The following is a 10,727-nucleotide window of genomic DNA, read 5'->3' as shown; positions in this document are numbered from 1 at the left end:
AGGGAAATAAGTCAAGGAAGTTATGTCAGATGTAAACCAGGGGAACTAGGGTCCCAACTCAGTAAATTATTTAAGTATATGCTTATGTTCATCTCAGCAAAACTTATCTTTAGACTCTCACTTAAGATAAGACTCTAACTTATCTTAGTGCTAGACTCCCACTGACACATCCGGGGTATGTGTAAAGTTAAGCACATGCTTAAGCATTTTGCATACTGATTTGAGACCTGAGAGCAGACTAGTAAATGAAGCTATTTAGTAGGATGATGAAAATCAGTGAGTTTCTCACTGTAAAGACCAACCACATAGTGCTAGTTAGAGTGCAGAGAAGTCTATTTGACCACCTGATTCATCAGAAAATGAACAAAAAACATTAGGATGGAAAGAAAATGGTACCAAAGTTGCAAGCTAAGATGTTGGTGATGGAAGCCAGAGTAGCCAAATGGTGGCCAGTTAAAGAGTTCAGCATTGGGCTCCATCATGCTAAACAGCATTGTGCATTTGAAAAGCCCATGAACTTTGGCATTTGTCATACACAAACTGTCAGGATTCAAGTCCCCTTTGCTGTTTTTCCCTTAGTTGACAAGTACTTGAACACACTGTGTCTTTGCATTCCCTCTATTGAAAACAAGAGCTATGTACAAATTCTAGATGCCATGTGCTCATTTTCCTTCCTTTAGTCAGGCCTATTTATTTGCAGTCCCATGCAGCAGTACAGCTACCCCTGAGAAACTCTGCAAGCCTGTAGTAAAGAAGGCCAGGTGGGCTTTTCTGATGCCTAACAAATTGCAGACCACAAGTTTCCAGTGGACTTATGTTGTTGAGTTACCAGAGGCACTTGAAAATCCATCCCTTTAGTATGGTATTTGGTGTCCCAAAGAGCTTGTATAAGAGACAAGACAGAAAAAGGATGGCAGGGGAAGAAAAGATTTCCCAAAAATCGCACATCTTAGTGCCAGAATAGGCATTATAACCCAGGGCCTCTGGAACCTCCTCCAGTATAGATTACCCACTGGGCCAGCTCACACTGAGACATTGAGGTGACTGTAATGACCTATGACATTAACCAGAGGGGAGAGGGAACTTGCATTGAAGTGGAGTAAATTCAAAGCAATGTCCAGTCCCTCCCCCACATCCTTCAGATACAGATGGGGTAATACATTATAGAATATGAGCTTGAAAGCATTAGACTGCATCCTTCAAAGGGACCTAAGACTAAGGAAAGTCAATTCAGGATTTGGCTGCCTGAGCTCTTAGGTCTTTGGGGTAATCCCAACCTTACAGCACAAGACCAAGCAACAATCAGTTATGTGAGTTACCCTGGCTTGACACTCACAGAACTAGGAGCAGAAATTGGCCCCTCACCTCTGGACTTATTTTTAGTACACTGTGAGAATGATAGGCCTCTGATTCAGTCAAATCCACACTCCAAAGTTAGTAAATCTACTTGGACCCAGGTTCTGCTGCCAGGCTGTAACTAGCCCTTGCTTGGCTAGATGCTAGTTCCTGTAGTAGTATAGAGCACAGTCAGCAAATACATGAGGGAAAGGCCAGCTCCTCTGTTTGCTCCATTACCCAGACCTCTGATCTAGGCAGTCCCGTTACCCTTGGGCCACCACTGTGTAATCCTTGCTAACTTTTGGATGAAGCCTGGTAAGCAGAAACATGCTTTGAAGAGGAGTAAAGTACTGCAATGGCTGTGAAATTGTTCTGATTTTCATAGTTCCATGTTATTTAACTTAGGCTGTGGGGTTTTTGTGTGTGTGCATATATATGTGGATATTCTCTGTACTAAAAGGCTCCCTTCAGGGCATATAGTTGAAAGATGTTGTGCACAACCTCCTGCAGCCTGCCTATTCAGCTGGTGCAATCAGCACAGCTCCATGGAAGCCCATTTACACCTGACAAAAACCTTGTCCCTTCTCTTGACCCAGTTATTCCCTTCCCCATTTGAGCCACCGCAACACTGCCAGGTTTGAGAGAAGTCACTAAGGTTATCAGGTAAACAGGAAAGCTCCTTTTCTTTCCAGTTCTTCAGAACAACAAAGATACATCTCCTTGCTTCTCTCCAGCTACTGTATCTTCACACACATTACAACCAGTTACTTGTACATCCAGGATACCAAACTTTTGTGTCCTCAATGAACACATCTCAGCCTGGTGAACATAAGAAAGGCCTCTTCTTGGTCCTGCAGTGTGGCTACATTCCATCAACCAGGACTTGCTTCCAGTAAGAAACAAAAAGCACCTATGAAATGCCGCAGAGAAAAGCAGCCAAAGAAAATTGCCACATATCATCGTTTCTAATTGTCTATTCTATTGTAAATGCATGTTGTACATACTTGGATGTTTTCTGCATCATTTACTGTCCTTATGAGTTATGTGTCAAATGAGGGTCTCAGTTTTTGTGTAACACTGTAAATAACATTAATGTCCTCTATCACTTATTTGTAGGCATCTAACACACAGAGTTGTCATAGCATTTTAAGATATGTTTAATATATTTGTGCTTTTTTATTTTGCTTTAAAAAAATGCAATATATCCTCTTTTTTCCCCTCTTTTCCTTTAAAAAAGAATGCTAATTTATTGTTCAGGAGAGAGAGAAAGAATGCACCCATAAGGAAAACTGATCAAATAACACACTGTGGAAGCCAGAAGCTACTGATAAACTAAAGAATTTATTATCCCAAATACAGAGAAATGAGCAATTGTTGATTTGTTTAAGGTTTTGGTATTAATTTTCAGTAAAAGAGATGCTGGAATAAATTGCTTCTGTGTTGTATTGGCCCAACTGCCCAGCAGACTGTGTCAGGCCACTAGCTATCACCTTTCTTGTTCTAAATATGGTTGTAAAGGCCTTTTCTGTTTAGTTCCAAATTTGTTCTGGAGGTTACCTTCTTTGTGTGCCACTCTTCCCTGAGTTGTCTAACTTGCCCTAATGGAGGTCTCTGACTCTTTTTCCTAGATATGACATTTCTAATTGTTTAAATTTGGATGATCGACTTTGCACCAAACATTACTGCTCAGCAGAAAGGTATTGGGGCTGTAAGAGGTCGATCTATGAAAATATCATCCCAGTGCTCAGTAGCAGTCAAAAAACCAAATCATATGTTAGGAATTTTTAGGAAAGAATAGGAAACAAATCCATGGTTTGTGCAAATCTTATGCACTTTGAGTAGTTCTGGTCCTCTCTTCTCAGAATGCATATAGAAGAACTGGGGAAGATTCAGAGCTCAGCAAGGATGAACAAATATCTGGATGTGGTGGGTTAACCTTGGCTGGCTGCTAGGTGCCCACCAAGCCACTCTATCACTCTCCCTCCTCAGCAAGACGGGGAGAAAATAAGCTCGTGGGTCGAGATAAGGACAGGGAAATCGCTCACCAGTTACCATCATGGGCAAAACAGACTCGACTTGGGGAAATTAATTTAATTTATTGACAAATAAAAAATAGAGTAGGATAGTGAGAAATAAAAACAAAACTAAAAACACCTTCCCCCCACCCCTCCCTTCTTCCCAGGCTCAACTTCACTCCCAACTCTTCTGCCTCCTTTTCCCTCCCTGAGCAGCACAGGGGGACGGAGAAGGGGGGTTGCGGTCAGTTCATAACTCTTTGTCTCTGCCACTCCTTCCTCCTCACACTGTTCCCCTGTTCCAGTGTGGGGTCTCTCCCATGGGATACAGTCCTTCACAAACTGCTCCAGCGTGGGTACTTTACACAGGGTATAGTCTATCAGGAACAGACTGCTCCAGTGTGGGTCCCCCACGGGCCACAGTTCCTGGCAGGAGCCTGCTCCAGCAAGGTCTCTCCACCGGCTGCAGCTTCCTTTAGGGCATATCTACCTGCTCCAGTGTGGGGTCCTCCAAGGGCCGCAGTGTGGATATTGGCTCTGATGTGGTCCTCCATGGGCTGCAGGGAATACCTGCTTCACCATGGTCTTCTCCAGGGGCTTCAGGGGAATATCTGCTCTGGAGCACCTCCTCCCCCTCCTTGTTCACTGAACCTTGGTGTCTGCAGAGTTGTTTCTCTCACATTTTTTCTCACTCCTCTCTCTCACAGCTGCTGTGCAGCGTTTTTTTACCCTTTCTTAAATATGTTATCACAGAGGCACCACCAGCGCCACTGATGGGCTCAGCTCTGGCCAGCGGTGGGTCCATTTTGGCTCTGACCAACATGGGGGGCAGCTCCTGATCTCTTCTCACAGAAGCCACCCCTGCAGCCCCCAATGCCACCAAAACCTTGTCACACAAACCAAATACAGTGGAACTGCTTCTGTATAGGAATTACTGAGTAAGCAGGGATTTCTCAGTCTGAAAAAAAGACAATGGAAGGTAGATATGGCAAAGTTCGATAAAATCATGAGTGGCTTGTAAATAAGGACTGTTCACTATCTCTTCCAATACAAAAAATGAAGCTAGTGGGAGCTGTTTTGAAAAGAAACAAAAGGATGTGGTTTGTTATGCAATAGCTAGTGGACTGGAGGAACTCTTTGACAGAAGTTGTGGATTCTAAATGTTTTCATGGGTTCAAGGGGAGCTCAGACAAGTCCATGGAAAAGAAATCCACTGAGGATTACTAAATCCATAGCAATCACACATGGGTCAGGAAATCTCTGAGCTGAAAATAGGTGGAGGTTGGGAGAATATTAGGGGGAAGTAGCATGCATGTTTGCCTTGCTCTTACTGTACTACACCTATCTGCCACTTTTGGAGAGTGGGCAAAGTCGACAGCTGATCTGGCTTTCCTTATGTGGTATTAATATTAACATTAACATTAATATTCATATTCATATTCAAAGACATTTGCCATTGACAAGGTTTCAATAACAGGGGGAAAGGTAAGAGTGATCAAGAGAGAGCAGAATGCACCAAAGACGTGTCTTGAATGTCCTTTATATCACCACCAGGGGGTATTTTGAGCTCTTCTTTTTCTAAACATAGCATGGGTTCTCCAAGCCTGAGATATAGCCATCTGTCCTGGTTTCGGCTGGGATAGAGTTAATTTTCTTCCTAGTAGCTGGTACAGTGCTGTGTTTTGGATTTAGTGTGAGAATGATGTTGATAACACTCTGATGTTTTAGTTGTTGCTAAGTAGTGCTTATCTTAAGCCAAGGACTTTTCAGTTTCCCATGCTTTGCCAGCAAGCAGGTGTGCAAGAAGCAGGGAGGGAGCATAGCCAGGACAGCTGACCTGAACTAGCCAAAGGGATATTCCATACCATGGAACGTCATGCCCAGTATCTAAACAGGGGGGAGTTGGCCGGGAGGCACGGATCACTGCTCTGGCATTGGTCAGCGGGTGGTGAGCAATTGCATTGTGCATCACTTGTCTTTTCTTGGGTGTTATTTCTTTTTTTTGTTATATTCCTTTCCATTACAATTATTATTATTATATTATTATTATTATTATTAGTTAATAGTGTATTTTATTTTACTTTAGTTATTAAACTGTTCTTATCTCAACCCACAAGTTTTACTTTTTATTTCCTCCTCCCCACCCCACTGGGAGCGGGGAGGGGGAAGTGGCTGCGTGGTGCTTAGTTGCTGGCTGGGGTTAAACCATGACACCATCAAAACGAACAGAGGGCCCACTCTTCACCTTGAAAATTAGACCTGATTCTCCAAGTCCTTATGTCCAGGAGGTAACTTAGCACTAGTTTTAGTTTTAAGTTGGACTTTTAACATTAATGGCAGCTGCTGCTTAGGTTTCCATTTTATTTTTTCCCTTTGGAGTTGCAAGAAATTTCCCTCCACTGGATATGATGCCTTGGGAATTTGAGAGAGTGGAACACTGGTAGAGCTATATAATAACTGCCCTAAATAAGACCAGATCTTCTGATGATAGCTACAGAAGAGGTGACAAGGGTGTCATTGCAAGGTGGCATGCTCATCCACTGATAGGGAGTACAACAACTGTTAAAAATGGATTGAATCATTACCCTGGTAATGGCCAATTTGGAACCAAGCTTTAGAAGCAAAACATTGTGTGGGAGGAATTTTAACTTATCTTGCACATTGCTGCAGACCACTGGGTGGTGTGTTCTCTGTGTGTACATATGCACACACGTACACAGTCTCCCAATTAGCTGCAATTGTTTCCTGATGTTCAGTGCATACTCAGTGACAGGAAACGGAAAAAAAAAAATTATATAACAAGGCACTGTAGGATCTTTGTTTTCCATAGCTAAACAGCTTGACTGACAGACAGGTCAGACTATGTTACCCATTAAGCAGCTGCAAAATTGCCTGGATCCTCCCTTTGCAGCTCTTATACCTCCTTTTCTCTACCCTAGTCTCCTCCCAAATAAACAACCCGTCACAAATTACTTTTCCCCCACTGGTCCGTTTTGCTACATCTGTACCCAAATTTTGTATTTCTGATACCAGTCCCTAGGCACTCTCAGCCTTATATGCTATTACTGCTATAGTTACCCATGCACTGCTGGCCTTGCAAGGTTTGACTCCCCAAAAGGCCCCCAATGCTCCGTCAGGTGTCTGTAAAGTCTGTCCATCTCTCACATAGCTCCCCCTTAAACCCCTGTGCAATCCAGCCATTCCTCACAGTGTTGCCTTTAACTTTTGGCAGCTTCTGACTCTGTTATCTGTCGTGTCCAGCAATTTCTCATGTCACGGCCAGTAGTTTTCCACATTTTGTTCAGTTAGCTGAACCTCAGGCCAAGGCCTAGTCAGAGACCCAATCACTTGCCTGAAACCCTAACATTTATGTACCATCCACTGCCCCAAGAGATGCTTATTTTGCTTAAAGCAAGTGACTGCTCTTCCCAAGTGTGAACTCTTCCAGAGGACTTCTTAACTCCAAGAGGTCTTACATCTCTCTCAGAGTTTTGTCCCAGAGACTTTGCAAGCTGGAATTCCTTTAAGACGAAGAAGAGGAGATACCTCAATATCTGTTCTATGGCCTTGAAGCCAGATTTAGGTTAGCTGGCTTTGCTGCTGATATCAAAGTAATTCTGCATACTATAAGTATGTTTACCCAAGATAAGCAGTGACAGGTGCCACACCCCCACTTCCTGCAGAAGCCCTGCCCCTACTGGCTGTCACATGTCCCACTTGCCACAGAAGTCCCTCCCCTGTTCCAGTCATGTGCTTTTTGACTTGTACAGCTACATCCCCAAACAGTGCCATCTTTCCTGAAAATATCATGGCCTTTTTAATACACAACACTACAGGCATCACTTTCCAGAGGAAGCAACAGCAACATCCCCGCTTGCAGATATCACTGTGCCTTTTTCCTACATCAGCATAAAAACGGGCCTACCTTCTGAACAGCTTTTAAAACTGCATTCTAATGATTTAGTACAGAATGAATGGATGGTGATGCACTTTGTAAAAAATAACTATAGAGCTTTCCCCATGACCAGGGCTACTCAAAATATGTTTCAAAAGACCCAGACCTGTATTTCCTGTAATGATTTTCATAAATGCATTATATAAATAAAACTTAGAACCCAGCTGAAGTGTTTTAAAAATTTCTGTGTGTGTGTGTGTTTTTAACTGTTCTCCATGCAGGTTTTTTTGTTTTTTGTTTTTAAGTAGACAACAAAGTTGAAGGCTTTAGCAATTATTTATTTTCAGCAGTAAACTTCAGAGAGTCAGCCACTGGGATTTTAGGTTGTTTTCTCTTCTTAGGTGGTGTGGGTGTTGTTCTTTGATCCTCTCCAGTCACTTTAATTTTTTCCAAGAGATCCTGGTTTCTTGTACTACCCATGTGTATTGGGTCTGGCTGAGATGGAGTTAACTTTCCCCATAGCAGCCCTCATAGTGCTGTGCTTTGTATTTGTAGCCAGAAAGGTGTTGATAACACACCAGTGTTTTGGCTACTGCTGAGCACAGCATCAAGGCTGTCTCTCCAACATTCCCCCCTCACCAGTAGGCTGGGGGTGGGCAAGAGGTTGGGAGGGGACATAGCCAGGACAGCTGACCCAAACTGACCAAAGGGGTATTCCATACCATATGACGTCTGCTCAGCCATAAGCTAAGAGAAAGGAGGAGGGGGGGGCATTAATTATTATGACGTTTGTCTTCCGGAGCAACCGCTATGCGTACTGAAGCCCTACTTCAAGGGAAGTGGCTGGACATGGCCTGCTAATGGGAAGTAGAGAATAAATCTTTTGTTTTCCTTTGCTTTCGCGTGCGGCCTTTGCTTTTGCTTTATTAAACTGCCTTTATCTTGACCCATGAGTTTTTTTCCATCTTATTTTCTTCCCTCCCTGTCCTGCTGAGGAGGGGAGTGATAGAGCGGCTTGGTGGGCACCTGGTGGCCAGCCAAGGTTAACCAACCACAGTCCTTCTTGGCACCCAATGTGGGGCACGAGACAACGGCAGTTTTGTATTAAGCGTGCTATAGCTATAGTAGTTATTAAGTGGCAAGCTCCTGTGCGGGTCATGGAGTTTGTTGGCTGCACTGCTTATCTCTTTTTTTTGCTGAGCTTGGGAACATGTTAATAGAAACAATGGCTCTATGTGCTTTGTCCTGGCATTGATGGCCTTGCTGTGCTGCGGGAGCTATCTTGTGGACAGGATGAGGGAATACATCTCCCTCTCCCTACCCGGGATTGATGTGGGTGGTTTTATTATGCAGGCTCCCAAGGTCCTTGCTCACCCTTATGTGAGCTGTTTAATACTATTAATTAATACTGTTGGCATTTTATGGGTTTTGTGGAATCTGGTCTCGTCCTGGTGTAAGAGAAGACAACTTTTGGGTGAGGCAATACTGAAATGTGCCCTGAGGCGGCCGGTCCCTGGGTGGCAGGGTGTGTGGGAGGATTTGGGCAGATTCCTAGGACGGTTATCACCTCCCATAACCTGGGACTTTATACCTGAACAGGCAAGCAACCCTGGCAAACTGACGCGCCACCTGACAGAAGGGTGCCTTGCCTACCCCAATGAAAACCAACAGCTTCTAGCACTGTACTGGGGCCTGGCCTGTGCCTATCGAGCCACAGTTCAGTACTCTCAGAGGATTACGGTTGAGGCAGGGACCCAAACTGCATCTGAGAACACCATGGTTGAGATAGATAGGCACCCAAACAACAACAACTACAGTAATTGCCCCCATAGTGAAAAAGAAACAGTGGACAAGGAGAACAACGGGTCCATATCATCGATGACTAAGGGAGGAGGAAGAAGAGGAAAGGTTTGATCAAGAAGCCGGTCCTTCGACAAAGAAATGGGAGGAAGGAGTGAGAGAACTCAGACAGGAAGCGGAAACTACCCGGTCCCTGACCTCATCAGAACTTCGAGACATGCGGAAAGATTACAGCCGCCAGCCAGGTGAGCGGATTGCTGCCTGGCTGCTCCAATGCTGGGATAGTGGGGCTGACAGTCAGCAACTGGAAGGTAAGGAAGCCCAACAGCTGGGATCTCTTGCTAGAAACCGGGGGATTGAGAGAGGAATTGGAAAAGAGGCAGCAATTTGCAGTCTCTGGAGACGGCTCCTCTCAAGTGCGAGGGCAAGATATCCATTCAAGGAAGAGCTTGAGAACTCCCCAGGAAAGTGGACTACTGCAGATGAAGGCATCCAGTACCTGAGAGAATTAGCGGTGCTAGAAGTAATCTACAGTGATCTAGACGATGATGAGGTCTCCAAAGATCCAGAGGATGTCCTGTGCACATGGGCCATGTGGAGGAAGGTGATTCAAAGTGCCCCAGCGTCCTATTCTAACAGCTTGGCAGCGATGTATTGCCCGGATATGGATACACCAACTGTGGAGAAAGTGTCTTCTTGGCTCCAAAACTTTGAAGAAAATCTCTGTACCTCCTCATCCCTACGGGCCAGCGCCTTGGCTGTCAGGGGCGCCCCAAGAAGTCAGTCCCCTCCTGCCCCGGTCAGAGGGAAAGGGAGCCCCAGGCGCATGCTGCGTGGTGCACTCTGGTTCTTCCTGCGTGACCAGGGGGAGGACATGAGGGAGTGGGATGGTGAACCCACCTTTAAGCTGGAAGCCCGTGTATGTGAACTGAGAGGGAAGACAGCTGTTAAGAAGGGGCCACCCAAGAAGGCTGCCAGCTTAGTTGCTGTAGAGACACAAGAAGGCAATCGGCGATCTCCCAGACATAGAAGAAAGACTGAGATCACCTCCCTTGATTCTGGTGAGGGGACTTCTGGTCTGGCACTGCAAGGGTCAGACAGTGAATACTCCGACAAGGAACAGGAATAGAGGGTCCCTGCCTTCGGCCAGGAGGAGGAAAGGGATGACCGGGTGTACTGGACTGTGTGGATTCGACGGCCTGGCACATCAGACCCACAGAAGTATAGGGCTTTGGTAGACACTGGTGCACAGTGTACGCTGGTGCCATGAGGGTATAGGGGCACAGAACCCATCTGCATTTCTGGAGTGACAAGGGGATGCCAAGAATTGTCTGTATTGGAGGCTGAGGTGAGCTTAACAGGGGACAAGTGGCAAAAGCACCCCATTCTGACCAGCCCAGAGGCCCCTTGTATCCTTGGCATAGACTATCTCAGGAGAGGGTACTTCAAGGACCCAAATGGGTACCAATGGGCATAGTGACAAGGGACACTGAAAAGGCTGAGGTACTCAATGCCTTTCTTGCCTCACTTTTCTCTGGTAAGAGTTGTCCTAAGGCCTCCCAGGTCCCTAAGCCTCCTGGTGGCATCTGTGGGAGTCAAGCAGTACCCACAGTAGGGGAAGAAAGAGTTAGGGATCACTTAAACCATTTGGGCATACACAACTTCATGGGACAAGATGG

This window comes from Gymnogyps californianus, unplaced genomic scaffold (genome assembly GCF_018139145.2).
Source record: "Gymnogyps californianus isolate 813 unplaced genomic scaffold, ASM1813914v2 HiC_scaffold_34, whole genome shotgun sequence".
NCBI classification, from domain to species: Eukaryota; Metazoa; Chordata; class Aves; order Accipitriformes; family Cathartidae; genus Gymnogyps; species Gymnogyps californianus.
Note: the sequence above shows the minus strand (reverse complement) of the source record.